Here is a 14,025-nt window from a genome sequence, read left to right on the forward strand (position 1 = left end):
ATATACATATATAGATAGATAGATATGTGTATACACACACACACACATATTTATATGTTGTTGGCTAAACCACCATACACTGGCTGGTTTAAATAATATCAGTTTACCTTCTCATCATTGTAAAGGTTGGAAAGTCTAGGTCATTTTGCTAGTAAGGTTAATTCTCTCTTCCCCCATCTGCAGATGGTATCTCCTGGCTAAATCTTTACGTGACTCTTTCTTAGCGTATACCCCCAAAGGAGGTATGGGATTGGCTGAAAGTTAAGGAACAGAATGGTAGGAAGAAAGGGAGGATTTTCTCTAGTATCTATTCTTTGGAAGACACTAATTTGCTCTGCTTAGGGCTCCACTTCATGACTTAGTTACTTCCTTAGGCTTCACATCCAAATATATCTCCCCTGGGATTAGAGGTTTTATATATGAGCTCAAAGACAGCACAAAATTTCAACCTCTAACAAATATTATCTATATATCAAGGTTTATGTCAAACACTTTCATGTGTTATTTCATTTAGTGCCTATAAAATATATAAATCTGGAATTGCCCTATTTTTACAAATAAAAAAATATTAAACTTAACAATTTGCTTAAGACCACATAGCTAGTAAGCGTTCATGCTGGGATTCCCACCTACATTACTTTAAAAATGTCATCTTTAATCACTGCAACACCTTTTATGGGTGGTATGTCACACCTACCTTATACATGGAAGGCAAGTGTGAGCCAAGAGGTCAAGTAGTGTCACAAGGCCATATAGCCAATAGATGGAAGATGCAGAGCAGGGCTTTGAACTTTGGGTGCTGATGCAAAAACACATCCTTAAATACAGTCAATCACATTTGGTGCATGCTGGTTTTAAAAAGGTCTTTCAGACTCGTTTGTACTTTACCAGTGGGAGTTACTACATCCATTTAAACATGAGAAGACTTGATTTCAAAAAGTTAATAGCTTGATGATTTCTGAATGCATGCATAGATGTGGTGTTTAAAATTCTTATTTCCCATTGGGAAAAGATACTGCACTTAATAATGATTCATTCAGCCATAATTCTATTTAGACAGCCTTGCATAAAATCGCTCATTTCTCAACATTAGCTTAGCATTTACTATATCAGAGGTTAAGAACATGTTCCATAAAAGGCAAATGTTAAATATTGTAGGAATGTAGACTGCACAGATTTACCATTGTGTGCAAACCCAGCCATAAATCATATGGGAATGACCAGAAGTAGTGTTATCTCAATACAGTTTTTTGTTTAATGTTTATTTACAAAGCCATCAGTCTGTGGGTTGTCTCTCACCCAGCTCTTGTACTATGTGCCATAAAATAGTGTTGGGCTCTGGAAACAAGATGATCTCAAGAAATTCACAAATAAACTCACAGCAAACCAATTGCCAAGTAAGATGTGGTTGTCCTGGTATCATGAAGGAAGCCTTCACAGAGTCCAAAGGGGGTCATGGAAGAAAGACTAGGAATTTCTTCAAGTGTGAAAAGGTAAGACTAGAAGGGACTCCTGTGGAGGAATCAAGAGGCTGTGCTCTGAGGGGAGTATCAGGAGAGCTGGCCTGAGTTCAAAGCCTTTGAGGCAGTGAATGGTCCTAGAGGATGGGGGAGGAGCTCACAGCCCAAGCCTTCATTATTGATTAGCCCGCTTAGTCCCTTTATGGTATGAGGTGAGTAACATGATATTTCTAAGCATTTATTTTTTTACTGAAAATATCAAGTCAATAATTCCTTCCTAGGGCTGTCGTGAGGCTCAAGCAACACAATAAATAAAAGTTTAGCATGACACCTGACATACAGTAAGGGCTTAATGAATGGTGGAAATGAAGATTTTTTTGCTTTAGAAAGCTTAATACAAGCCTGCAATCCCACCAACAATGGAGGAGTGTTCCTCTTTCTCCACATCCTCGCCAGCATCTGCTGTCACCTGAATTTTTGATGTTAGCCATTCTGACTGGTGTGAGGTGGAATTTCAGGGTTGTTTTGATTTGCATTTCTCTGATGATTAAGGATGTTGAACATTTTTTCAGGTGCTTCTCTGCCATTCGGTATTCCTCAGGTGAGAATTCTTTGTTCAGTTCTGAGCCCCATTTTTTAATGGGGTTATTTGATTTTTCTGAAGTCCACCTTCTTGAGTTCTTTATATATGTTGGATATTAGTCCCCTATCTGATTTAGGATAGGTAAAGATCCTTTCCCAATCTGTTGGTGGTCTTTTGGTCTTATTGACGGTGTCTTTTGCCTTGCAGAAGCTTTGGAGTTTCATGAGGTCCCATTTGTCGATTCTCAATCTTACAGCACAAGCCATTGCTGTTCTGTTCAGGATTTTTTCCCCTGTGCCCATATCTTCAAGGCTTTTCCCCACTTTCTCCTCTATAAGTTTCAGTGTCTCTGGTTTTATGTGAAGTTCCTTGATCCACTTAGATTTGACCTTAGTACAAAGAGATAGGTATGGATCAATTCGCATTCTTCTACATGATAACAACCAGTTGTGCCAGCACCATTTGTTGAAAATGCTGTCTTTCTTCCACTGGATGGTTTTAGCTCCCTTGTCGAAGATCAAGTGACCATAGGTGTGTGGGTTCATTTCTGGTTCTTCAATTCTATTCCATTGGTCTACTTGTCTGCCAGTATACCAGTACCATGCAGTTTTTATCACAATTGCTCTGTAGTAAAGCTTTAGGTCAGGCATGGCGATTCCACCAGAGGTTCTTTTATCCTTGAGAAGAGTTTTTGCTATCCTAGGTTTTTTGTTATTCCAGATGAATTTGCAGATTGCTCTTTCTAATTCGTTGAAGAATTGAGTTGGAATTTTGATGGGGATTGCATTTAATCTGTAGATTGCTTTTGGCAAGATAGCCATTTTTACAATGTTGATCCTGCCAATCCATGAGCATGGGAGATCTTTCCATCTTCTGAGATCTTCTTTGATTTCTTTCTTCAGAGACTTGAAGTTTTTATCATACAGATCTTTCACTTCCTTAGTTAGAGTCACGCCAAGATATTTTATATTATTTGTGACTTTTGAGAAGGGTGTTGTTTCCCTAATTTCTTTCTCAGACTGTTTATTCTTTATGTAGAGAAAGGCCATTGACTTGTTTGAGTTAATTTTATATCCAGCTACTTCACCGAAGCTGTTTATCAGGTTTAGGAGTTCTCTGTTGGAATTTTTAGGGTCACTTATATATACTATTATGTCATCTGCAAAAAGTGATATTTTGACTTCCTCTTTTCCAATTTGTATCCCCTTGATCTCCTTTTGTTGTCGAATTGCTCTGGCTAATACTTCAAGTACTATGTTGAAGAGGTAGGGAGAAAGTGGGCAGCCTTGTCTAGTCCCTGATTTTAGTGGGATTGCTTCCAGCTTCTCTCCATTTACTTTGATGTTGGCTCCTGGTTTGCTGTCGATTGCTTTTATCATGTTTAGGTATGGGCCTTGAATTCCTGATCTTTCCAAGACTTTTATCATGAATGGGTGTTGGATCTTGTCAAATGCTTTTTCTGCATCTAACGAGATGATCATGTGGTTTTTGTATTTGAGTTTGTTTATATAATGGATTACATTGATGGATTTTCCTATATTAAACCATCCCTGCATCCCTGGAATAAAACCTACTTGGTCAGGATGGATGATTGTTTTGATGTGTTCTTGGATTCGGTTAGCAAGAACTTTATTGAGGATTTTTGCATCGATATTCATAAGGGAAATTGGTCTGAAGTTCTCTATCTTTGTTGGATCTTTCTGTGGTTTAGGTATCAGAGTAATTGTGGCTTCATAAAATGAGTTGGGTAGAGTACCTTCTACTTCTATTTTGTGAAATAGTTTGTGCAGAACTGGAATTAGATCTTCTTTGAAGGTCTGATAGAACTCTGCACTAAACCCGTCTGGTCCTGGGCTTTTTTTGGTTGGGAGACCATTAATAACTGCTTCTATTTCTTTAGGGGATGTGGGACTGTTTAGATCGTTAACTTGATCCTGATTTAACGTTGGTACCTGGTATCTGTCCAGAAATTTGTCCATTTCGTCCAGGTTTTCCAGTTTTGTTGAGTATAGCCTTTTGTAGAAGGATCTGATGGTGTTTTAATTTGCTAAACACATGAAACTCAAGAAGAATGAAGACTGAAGTGTGGACACTATGCCCCTCCTTAGAATTGGGAACAAAACACCCATGGAAGGAGTTACAGAGACAAAGTTTGGAGCTGAGACGAAAGGATGGACCATCTAGAGACTGCCATATCCAGGGATCCACCCCATAATCAGCTTCCAAACGCTGACACCATCGCATACACTAGCAAGATTTTGTTGAAAGGACCCAGATGTAGCTGTCTCTTGTGAGACTATGCCGGGGCCTAGCAAACACAGACGTGGATGCTCACAGTCAGCTATTGGATGGATCACAGGGCTCCCAATTGAGGAGCTAGAGAAAGTACCCAAGGAGCTAAAGGGATCTGCAACCCTATAGGTGGAACAACATTATGAACTAACCAGTACCCCGGAGCTCTTGACTCTAGCTGCATATGTATCAAAAGATGGCCTAGTCGGCCATCACTGGAAAGAGAGGCCCATGGGACACGCAAACTGTATATGCCCCAGTACAGGGGAACGCCAGGGCCAAAAAAAATGGGAATGGGTGGGTAGGGAAGTGGGGGGGAGGGTATGGGGGACTTTTGGGATAGCATTGGAAATGTAATTGAGGAAAATATGTAATAAAAAATATAAAAAAAAGAAAAAAAAAGCTTAATACATAGTCAAGATGGAGACAGAAAGAAGAGAGGTGGTCAGGATTGGAGGGCTCATTCAATGCCAGCATGAAGGACAAAGACAAGATAAGACAAGACAAGACCACTCTAATGTGTGAAATGTCTAGACATGTCAGCAAAGGCCAGGAGGAGGCAAATACACACTTCAGAAGCCCATAGGAAATTTACTAGAAGATGAATCTGGAGCATCATTAGATGTAGTGAAGTAATCAAGGATGGAATATGACCAAGAGGGGTTCAGCCCAAAATGGACACTGGTAGGTACTCACCAGCTAATAACTGGTAAAGTGAAGGCAGTTATAATATTCCTGAGAATTCAGTAGGAAGAAGGCAGAAAAGGAGGAGAGATGCTAGAAGAAGATATAATGGTGGCTTTCCTTGTGACCTGGAAGAGATGAAATACCCAGGGAAAATGAATTCTCCAGAGGAGCGAGATGGTAAAATGACTGAGAGAAGCTCAAAGGGATTCGTCTTCAATAGGAGGAGACTAGTGGCCTGGTCTAGGAGGGAAGATCAGGTGCTCATGCCAATGCTAAAGTTTGTGATTTTTGAAAAAAAAATCACAAATACTAAAGTTTGCAAGCAGAGTTTTCAGGTACTTATCTGACAGCCTCGTTTCTCTTTGCAACTTCAATCAGTTTATGTACTAAGAAATGAAGGGGGAGAAGTCATGAAAATGACCAGAGCATTGTTCTAACAATGGGTTCAAATGAGCCTGGAGATTATGTATCCATACCAGCACCAACCAATCCAATCGTTTCATTCCCTTCAATGGTGCTCAGCAAAGAGAAAGTCAGGAGATAGCTGTGCAAGGTGAGAGAGAGAGAGAGAGAGAGAGAGAGAGAGAGAGAGAGAGAGAGAGAGAGAGAGAGTACAGAGCATGGAAGGAAGGGGTTATTGGCAACAAATGCCTAAAGTGATGGGCCACAGAGCTCAGTGAGTGGTGGAGGAAAGGAAGCAGACATGGAGTGCTCAGTGGGGCAAGACTGGAGAGCCAGCAGGTCTTGACAAGATGAAAAGATGTGTGTGGCGGGTACAAGAAGAAAACTGAGCTGTAGGCCGTTGGGGTCCAGGAACTGCCTATCAGAATGTAGAGTATCCATGTGAGACAATAAGCTCTGTACAGTATCCATAAAATATCATTAAACCGGAGCTATGGAAGACACTCAAGGGATTGTAAAGTAAGAATAAATAAGGCAGTTTATATTTGTGTGCTAATTTACACACTTACAAAAGCCCTTTCATACATTACCATAGCCTACGGTGGGGTGGGGATAGGGCAGAAATTATATCAGTTATTATCTTCATTTACTCAAGACAATGGCAGCTTGAAGATGCTTAGAATATTTTCCAGTTTTATTAAACATAGACCTTTTCTCATACAGTAGAATCTGGATCCAGTTTTCTCTCCCTCTTCTCCTCCCCACCTCATCTCCCATTCAGATCCACTCTTTTTCTGACTCTCCTTAGAAAAGCACAAGCTTCCAGGAGATAGCAAGGAAACATAACAAAATAAAATATAATAAGAGAAAATGGACACCATTATATCAAAGGTGGACAAGCCTAGCCAACAGAAAAATAAAAGAAACTCAACAGAAGGTACAAGAATCAGAGGCCCACTCATTTACACACCCGGGAGTCCCATAAAAGTACTAAAGTTGTTTCAGAGGGCTTTGTTCTCATGGTGCCCCTCTGTCTACCCAAGTCCTTCTGGCTCCTTTGTCACAGGGTTCCCTGAATTCTGAGAAGGATGTGGTGAAGACATCTTGATACTTAAAATCTTAAGGCTGGTGAGGTGTTAGAAATCCCAACTGGGATAAACTTACTAGCGTCTGGACCAAAGATGAAAGAAACTCCGTTATTTCCATTAGCCGAGACATTCTAGTGTTTTCTAGACAATGATGTTCTAGATGGACTTGGTTTGGCAAAACAAAACATGTCAACAGCTGCTCCCTGGGAAAGATGATAGGTTTTTGGATCATGGAGGTTCCTTACCCACAAGCAAAACATTCCTAACCTGTCCAGTCACACCTGGTAATTTCCCTCTGATTAGGTGTCCAGGTTCCTTGGCTCTCTCAGCAGCAGCAGCAGGCTCCTGGAAGTCCTGCTTTTCATTACCGATATGGGCTGCATTCTCCCCTGAGTGCTCTAGGTCTCTTGGACTGGGTGAAGATGGATGGAGATCAGATCCAAGAGCTGTGGGGAGAGGAGGGTCCAGGAAGCAGACACAGAGAGAGCTAATTCATCCAAATGGCATAGCAGAGGTGGGACCAGGGGCCTCCTGAACAGGGCAAGCGGGAGAGATACCCTCCCAGTTCCCTCTCAGGTTTCTCCTTTCCTTCTTTTGCTGTGTGCTGGCCTATCCTGGTCCCAACCTGGGTGTCAAATTCCACCTCACCTCCTGGTTGTATGCTGGTTCCTGAACCAGATCCCATATCTTGGCCTATAAAAGTTATTAACTCCTTCGGCTCTCCCCCTCTTTCTAGTTCAGCAGGAAATACTGCTCCAGGCAGGCCATCATGTTGCTTATGGAGTCTCCTGTATTCCTGATGCTATTGTGACCTTGCCTTTATCACTTTCTCTAGAGTTCATTCTCTCATCTATGGGATCAGTGTGTTGGAGCTGCTTGTAATTGGCAAACAGGTACCTCTGTAAGCAGCAACTCAGGATCCCAGCAGTACCTCCCGAGTCTTCTGTGTTAAAGTCTCCAAGGTATGTCAAGATTCAGGAGACTTAACCTCATCCTCCATGCCTGTAAAACAGTGGTCCTTAAACTGTATTGTCAATATTATCAACCTAATTACTTAAGGAGTTTATTGAAGTACAGATTGCTGGGTCTACACCCAGTTTCTGATGTGGTAGATCTCCAAGTCTGTTGGATGTTGAAATCCTGGGGCCATCCCTAGAACCAGTGTGGTGGTGCTTAATTGCTTAGAGCTGAATAGTGTTTACTTGAAACTGTGTCAGCTGAATGACTAGTCAGATGACATAAATACATAGGCACCAGACTTTTTTTTGTTAATTAGTTGTTATTGTGTGTGATTGTGTCAGTGTGTGTGTGTGTGTGTGGGGGGGGGGGACAGGAAGGGTGCAGGGAGGCTCCACTCCATGATGCACGTGAGAGGTCCAAGGACAACCTTGCAGAGATGATTCTCATCTTCCATCTTCAGCTGGGTTCCAGGAACTGACCTCAGGTTCTAAGGCTATGAGGCAAGAGCCTTTACCCACCAGGCCCTCTTCATTCGTGAGGATCAGAGGAGTGTTTAAGAGGAAAACATGTATATCGCTTTAAAGACATGGAGGAAGTCAAAGTCAGTCAATAAGTGGAGAATGTTGTTGTTTTAAAATTTATATCTAGCTGGGATGGCGAGATAGAAAAGTTGTGAGCTTTGTGGTCAGACATAACCCAAGTTCAATCCCAGTTCTGTAGTGCAGGTGCTTAATTGAAGTTGGACCAGTGATTAAACTCAACCTCACTTTATACACCAAATTCACTGCTTTTTTTTCTAACTTAGAGTAGGCAATCAAAATTATTTTTTGAGGGGCAGAGAGAAGGGTCAGTGGGTAAACACATGGCTGTGCGAGCATGGAGAACTAAATTCAAATTCCCAGCACTTATGGAGAAAGTCCAGTGGAACCAAGAGTGCCTGGAAGTCCAGCACCAGGGTAGGGAGTCAGGGGATAGCTGGGCTCAAGAGTCAGCCAGTGGAGCCGAATAAGTGGGGCTCAGAGTTCAGTGAGAGAGACCTTGTCTAAAGGAAATAAGCGGAGAGGAAGAGAGGAGGACACCTCAGGTTCTCCTCTGGCCTCTATACATGCCCATGCACAGACATGCACAACCACACACACAGGGCTTCATGAGGAACACACATATGCCACATATACGTGTGCACGTGCGCACGCACACACACACACACACACACACACACACACACACACACACACACACACACAGAGAGAGAGAGAGAGAGAGAGAGAGAGAGGCAATGGTTTTATAAATAGGTATTATTTGAATGGGTTTACAATACCTAGCAATAAACAAAATACAGATATAAGTAATGATTCCATTTCTGCTTTTCCAGTGCATCTTGAGTAGCTAATAAGTGATTTCTAAATGAGCTTAGGAAGATGCCCACTTTAGGCAGGATGACTGAACTCTCAAAACTATCATGACCTTGATGTGATAAGAGACACAGCTGGCTTCTCTTTCCATAATCTTGCTTACAAAACTCATCCCTAGTTAGTACCGAGAAGAAGGAGGGGGAAGCTTATCTGGATGGTGGAAAAACTACTGGTTTCTACTCTTTTGAGTGATTTTCTCTCTCCCTCAAGACCCTTCAGTCCTTATGGCTGCTGCTGCCCTCCCCTCTCTCAGATGATGAAATGAACGACTGCATTCTCAGTGAACCCGGGGTTCCCACCGGAGCCCGGGAAGAAACCTGTCATCAAGCCCTGTGGTTTAGTGGGCTGGTTTGTCTTTGCACTGTTGGTCATCAGGGTGCGACTTGTTCCTTCTCCTGTTTAGTGAGTCATTCGGATGCCACTGCAGAAATCCGTGACCATGTTATTATTGTTTTATTCATTATGTCCCAGGAAGAACCACCGAGGCCATTTTGAACAAGACCACTGCAGATCTTTTAGGTTTCTCAGAGCCTCTGTCTACCCTCACTTATGCAGAGTGAATTTCTGCATTCCTAAGTGTAGGCTAACATTAACACATAAAGCACAGCTACCCTTTCCATTTAGTGTGGCTTAGCTGGGAGGAGCCTGACTTTGAATTCATTTTTCAATTCTTTGTGTTTTGTGCCTTTCGTCTCTACTGAGGGGATCATGCCGCAGTATTTAAGAGTGGATGTGCTGGACAAAATGGATTATGGGAGAAAGGTGTCTTCCTTTCCTCTTGGCGACAGCCATCAGGTGAGCCAAGATGAGTGCATACAAATACATCCAGGAGCTATGGAGGAAGAAGCAGTCCGACTTGATGCGCTTTCTTCTGAGGGTCCGCTGTTGGCAATACCGCCAGCTCCCTGCGCTGCACAGGGCTCCCCGCCCCACCTGGCCTGATAAAGCTCGAAGACTGGGGTAAGGCTAAGCAAGGCTATGTCATTTACAGGATTCATGTCGGCCGTGGTGGTCGTAAACGCCCAGATCCTAAGGGTGCAACTTACGGCAAGCCTGTCCACCATGGTGTTAACCAGCTGAAATTTGCCTGAAGCCTTAAGTCTGTTGCTGAGGAGAGAGCTGGGTGCCATTGTGGGGCTTTGAGAGTCCTGAATTCCTACTGGGTTGGTGAAGATTCCACATATAAAGTTTTTGAGGTTATCCTCATTGATCCGTTCCATAAAGCTATCAGAAGAAATCCTGACACCCAGTGGATCACCAAACCAGTCCACAAGCACAGAGAGAGGCATGGGCCCACATCTGTTAGCCGAAAGAGCCGTGGCCTTGGAAAGGGCCACAAGTTCCACCACACTATTGGTGGTTCCCGTCGTGCAGCCTGGAGAAGGCGCAATACTCTCCAGCTCCACCATTACCACTAATACACGTGATATTTGTAAAATTCATATCCAATAAACAATTTAGGATAGTCATTTCTGCTTAAAGGTGTTATTTGTTAAAACTAGTCTACAGATTGTCATGAGTGTTTTGTGAAACTGTAGAAGTTAAAGTGCAATAAATGAAATCGGCAGGTGATGGCATATCTTTTTTCTGATGTACTTTGCATTATCTGCTTATGAGATTAAGTGTATATAGTGTTTGTGCCAAGTGGTGTCCTGTGTGTAAGAGCCTGTAAAAGGTAAAAAGTCCTGAAACTGACCCTGGATGTGTTGGTGCACGAGATAGAATTGACGGTTTTATGATGGAATCTTCTGGTTCACTGAAGTGGCTGCTTGGGAATTTGATGAGTACAAACTTTAGAGTTGGGTTTTGCTTAGAAATGTGTTGGAAGAGAGGGTTTCAAAACCTGTTTTGTGCATAGAAAAGTGAGATCAACTATAACCCACATTTTGAGAATTGAATCCAGTGGCATTTTCAGAAGACCAGGTAAATTTGCTGGAAGAGGTTTCACTTTCTGTTGGATCTAGAGTATGGATTTGGGGATGGTGAAGGTTGAACATTGGATGTAGTAGGGCTTATTTAGGGCAGATTATTTCCATTAGATTTGTAAGCTTGGTTGTGGTTGCAAGTTAATATCAACCAAGCAAATATAATAAGTTTGATCAAGCTTGCAAACATTAAGCTTTTCTAGCAGCTGGTGTGTGCAGAGGCAGATGGCTCTCCGGTTCCAGGACTGCCTACAATATAGAGAAATTTTCTCTATTCCAGTCTACAATAGAGAAAAACCAAAAGTGGTTGGGCTTCCAGTCAATTCATCATGGGTAAGAATAGTCCATTTTGGTAGTGTTATTTCATTGTTTACAATCTACCTATGGGTAGTTGGCTGGTAACTACCTGGATGTTGACATTTCACAAAGGCCATACACAACCACACTTTTATTTCTATTTGTGCTATGCCTTGGAGTAGTTTCCCAAAGTGATTTTGAGTGTGGAAGAAATAGTATTGTCCCTGAACAGCTGGCTTGGTATCAAAATCTAACTGATGCTTTTATTAAATTGATTTTCCTTTGGAGATTTTAAAAGAATGATTTGATTTCCAGAAAATACTAGACTCAAAATCTTGAGACCTAAAATTCTTTTCTATTCAGCAAAACAAGTCATTGTATAGAGGTTGTTCAAATCAACTAAAGTAATAAATGTCTGTTAAACAAGTGGAAAAAAAAAGAATGGATGTGCTGATTGAAATGCTATTTGTGAAAATTCTTGTGAAGAAGCAGGCCTTTTGCTTATTATTTGGCAGATACTATTTAGAGATTATAATATATACTAAACTTGGGGAATATAAAGAATATTGATCATATCCTCTCATTGTGTCCCACTTTGTGAGTGCGCTGGGATAGGTAAATCTATTGTAAAGGGAAGCGTAGGGAGCGTGGGATGCCAAGCCCAGACTTGAGAGCCCATGTCGGTGTGGTGCTGCTCCTTCTGGTCTCAGAGTTGGTGGAAACTGTACCAGTGTATCGATAGCAAGCACACGTGAGTGCTCATGTGAGTGTGCGTGTGCGTGTATGCATGTGCCTGAGTGTGTGTGTGTGCTTGTGCCTGTGTGTGGGTGTTTAAAGGGCATGGGGATAAAGCATCTTGTCACTAACAATGATAAAAACATTAAAAAATAAAAATAATATTTAATAAATTAAATATCTTTAATACTAACTATTAAATATATTTTATCTATGTGCTAGGCTCAATCTCTAGTACCACCCAAAAACTAAAGAGAAATTGGTGAAAAATATATCTTTTCTTTTATAGAATTTCTGTCATCTTAGAGTTAGAAGAAAAAAAAAAGAGAAGGAAACAACTTTCATGCTAGTTTTTAAAGAGGAACTTTCTTCACTTCTAAAAGGCAAATGCAAATATTGCTTGGTTGAATGGCAAAATTCCTTTTGACTCCAAGAACCAGAAGGAGGGATCTGGAGTGCTGTGTAGGTCTCTAGAGGCTCTTAAAACAGGGAGTCTAATCTGAGCAGGAGGGCTAGAGAGTGACCAACACGGCAATATAACAGATGCATCGCTGCCTGCAGAGCCTGAAAAAAAAAAAAGTCCTTATACTCTGCAGATGCCATAGTTTTAATTGCTAAGAAACTCTATCCTGTTTTCTGTGAGTCACATAATTAATATGTGACGGCAGCATATTTGGTTGGGCAGATATGGTATTTAACCTCTGAGTACACACAGAGTCCTGTCACTGTGGAGCCAGGAACAGGAGCGGAGGGATTGCTGAACACATCTGAACCTTCCGAGCTGTGGGTTTTTCCACGGTGGAGTGGGAATGTGATCCATCACTGAATGTTTACCTTCCATGCCCACGGAATCTTAGACATTCCCATCTGGGAAGGACTTAACAGACTAGCAACTCCAATTTCTTCAGACATGCACCGGCAAGGGCAAAAGTGAGCTGGCACCTAACATGGGTGGCCAATGGGTTGAGTTACAACATTTAATCTTTAACATCGTCCTATGAGACAGATATTTTCATCACCCCCTCGATGGCAGAAATGTCAGCTAAGAGTGGAGAGGCTCAGGACCAGGCATGGCGGCACACATGACTGTAATCCTAGTACTCAGGAGGGAGGCTGGTGTAGAAAGACCACAAGTTAAAGGACAGTGTGGTTGGAATAAGAAGTTTTGGGCTAGCCATGGCTACCCTGATGATATGCTGTCTTACCCTTTCCAACCTCCTCTTGCTTAGGATCACATTCTTGCCTTTGTAAAGTCAAGAGTCAAATATAACTAGAAAAAGCTATGGGTTTGTCAAATCATAACTGTCTCCTGATTGTACATTTGAAGCCATTGGCAATGGGGGTTAGAACCTCTTTAAAAGTGATTGTTGTTTCTCTTACTTCATAGATCAGTAACCCATGGCTTAGGAAAAATTTAAAATACTCCTCTAAATGCATAAAAATACTGTAAGTTATAAGTCATTGCTACAGTGTAATGTGTATGATGAAATCAACTCATACAGAAGGCTCTTACAGTGGGCCAGGCCTGGTGCTAGCTTGGGGGCTTCATGTACATTAGTTCAATGTAATCCTAAACCCAACAAGATAGGTAATACTCTACCACCATGTTGTTAAGAAGGAAGCCAAGTTTAAACAATAGAAAGTTCAGATAATCTGTCTAGGGTCACGACACTAATGACTATATGAAATTGAGCCATTGTGTGGACTCCAGGGTCAACACTTAACCATCTGCTCTTCCATTCCAACTTCTGTCAGTCAATAAACTCTTTGTCTCCCATGATCCCCTCCTCTAGACATGCAGACATCTACACTACTGCAGAATGAAACTTCTGGTTCGTTGTTGGTTTGCTCTGTTTTGTTTTCAGTTTCATTTTTACCATGAGTGCAAGGCTAAAGAAAATTATGAGCAGGAATTGGGACTTTCAGGAAATTCTGATCCTTGATAAATTAAATAATTTATTAGCACGAATTCACGATATTCCAAACCAGACACCGCGCTAAGACTCTTGGGAGAAGAAATGTATCAGAAGATGTAGGGCGTGGTTATTGCTTTAAAATTACATCTGCCTAGTCACAGCCACAGTTGTCCTTACTACCTCACAATAAAATAAGCAGAGAGATGGAGGAGGCAAAACATCATCGTAGTTCAGTATCAAGATAACCTAACTTTGGGCCAGAAATTTG

The 14,025-nt window shown here is 41.6% G+C and overlaps 1 pseudogene; it reads left to right on the forward strand.

Moving 5' to 3' along the window:
• Window positions 1-9,663: 9,663 nt before the first annotated feature.
• Gm12726 lies at window positions 9,664-10,347 on the forward strand (annotated as a pseudogene).
• Window positions 10,348-14,025: the final 3,678 nt, after the last annotated feature.

Source organism: Mus musculus, chromosome 4, assembly GCF_000001635.26.
Source record: "Mus musculus strain C57BL/6J chromosome 4, GRCm38.p6 C57BL/6J".
Lineage (NCBI taxonomy): Eukaryota > Metazoa > Chordata > Mammalia > Rodentia > Muridae > Mus > Mus musculus.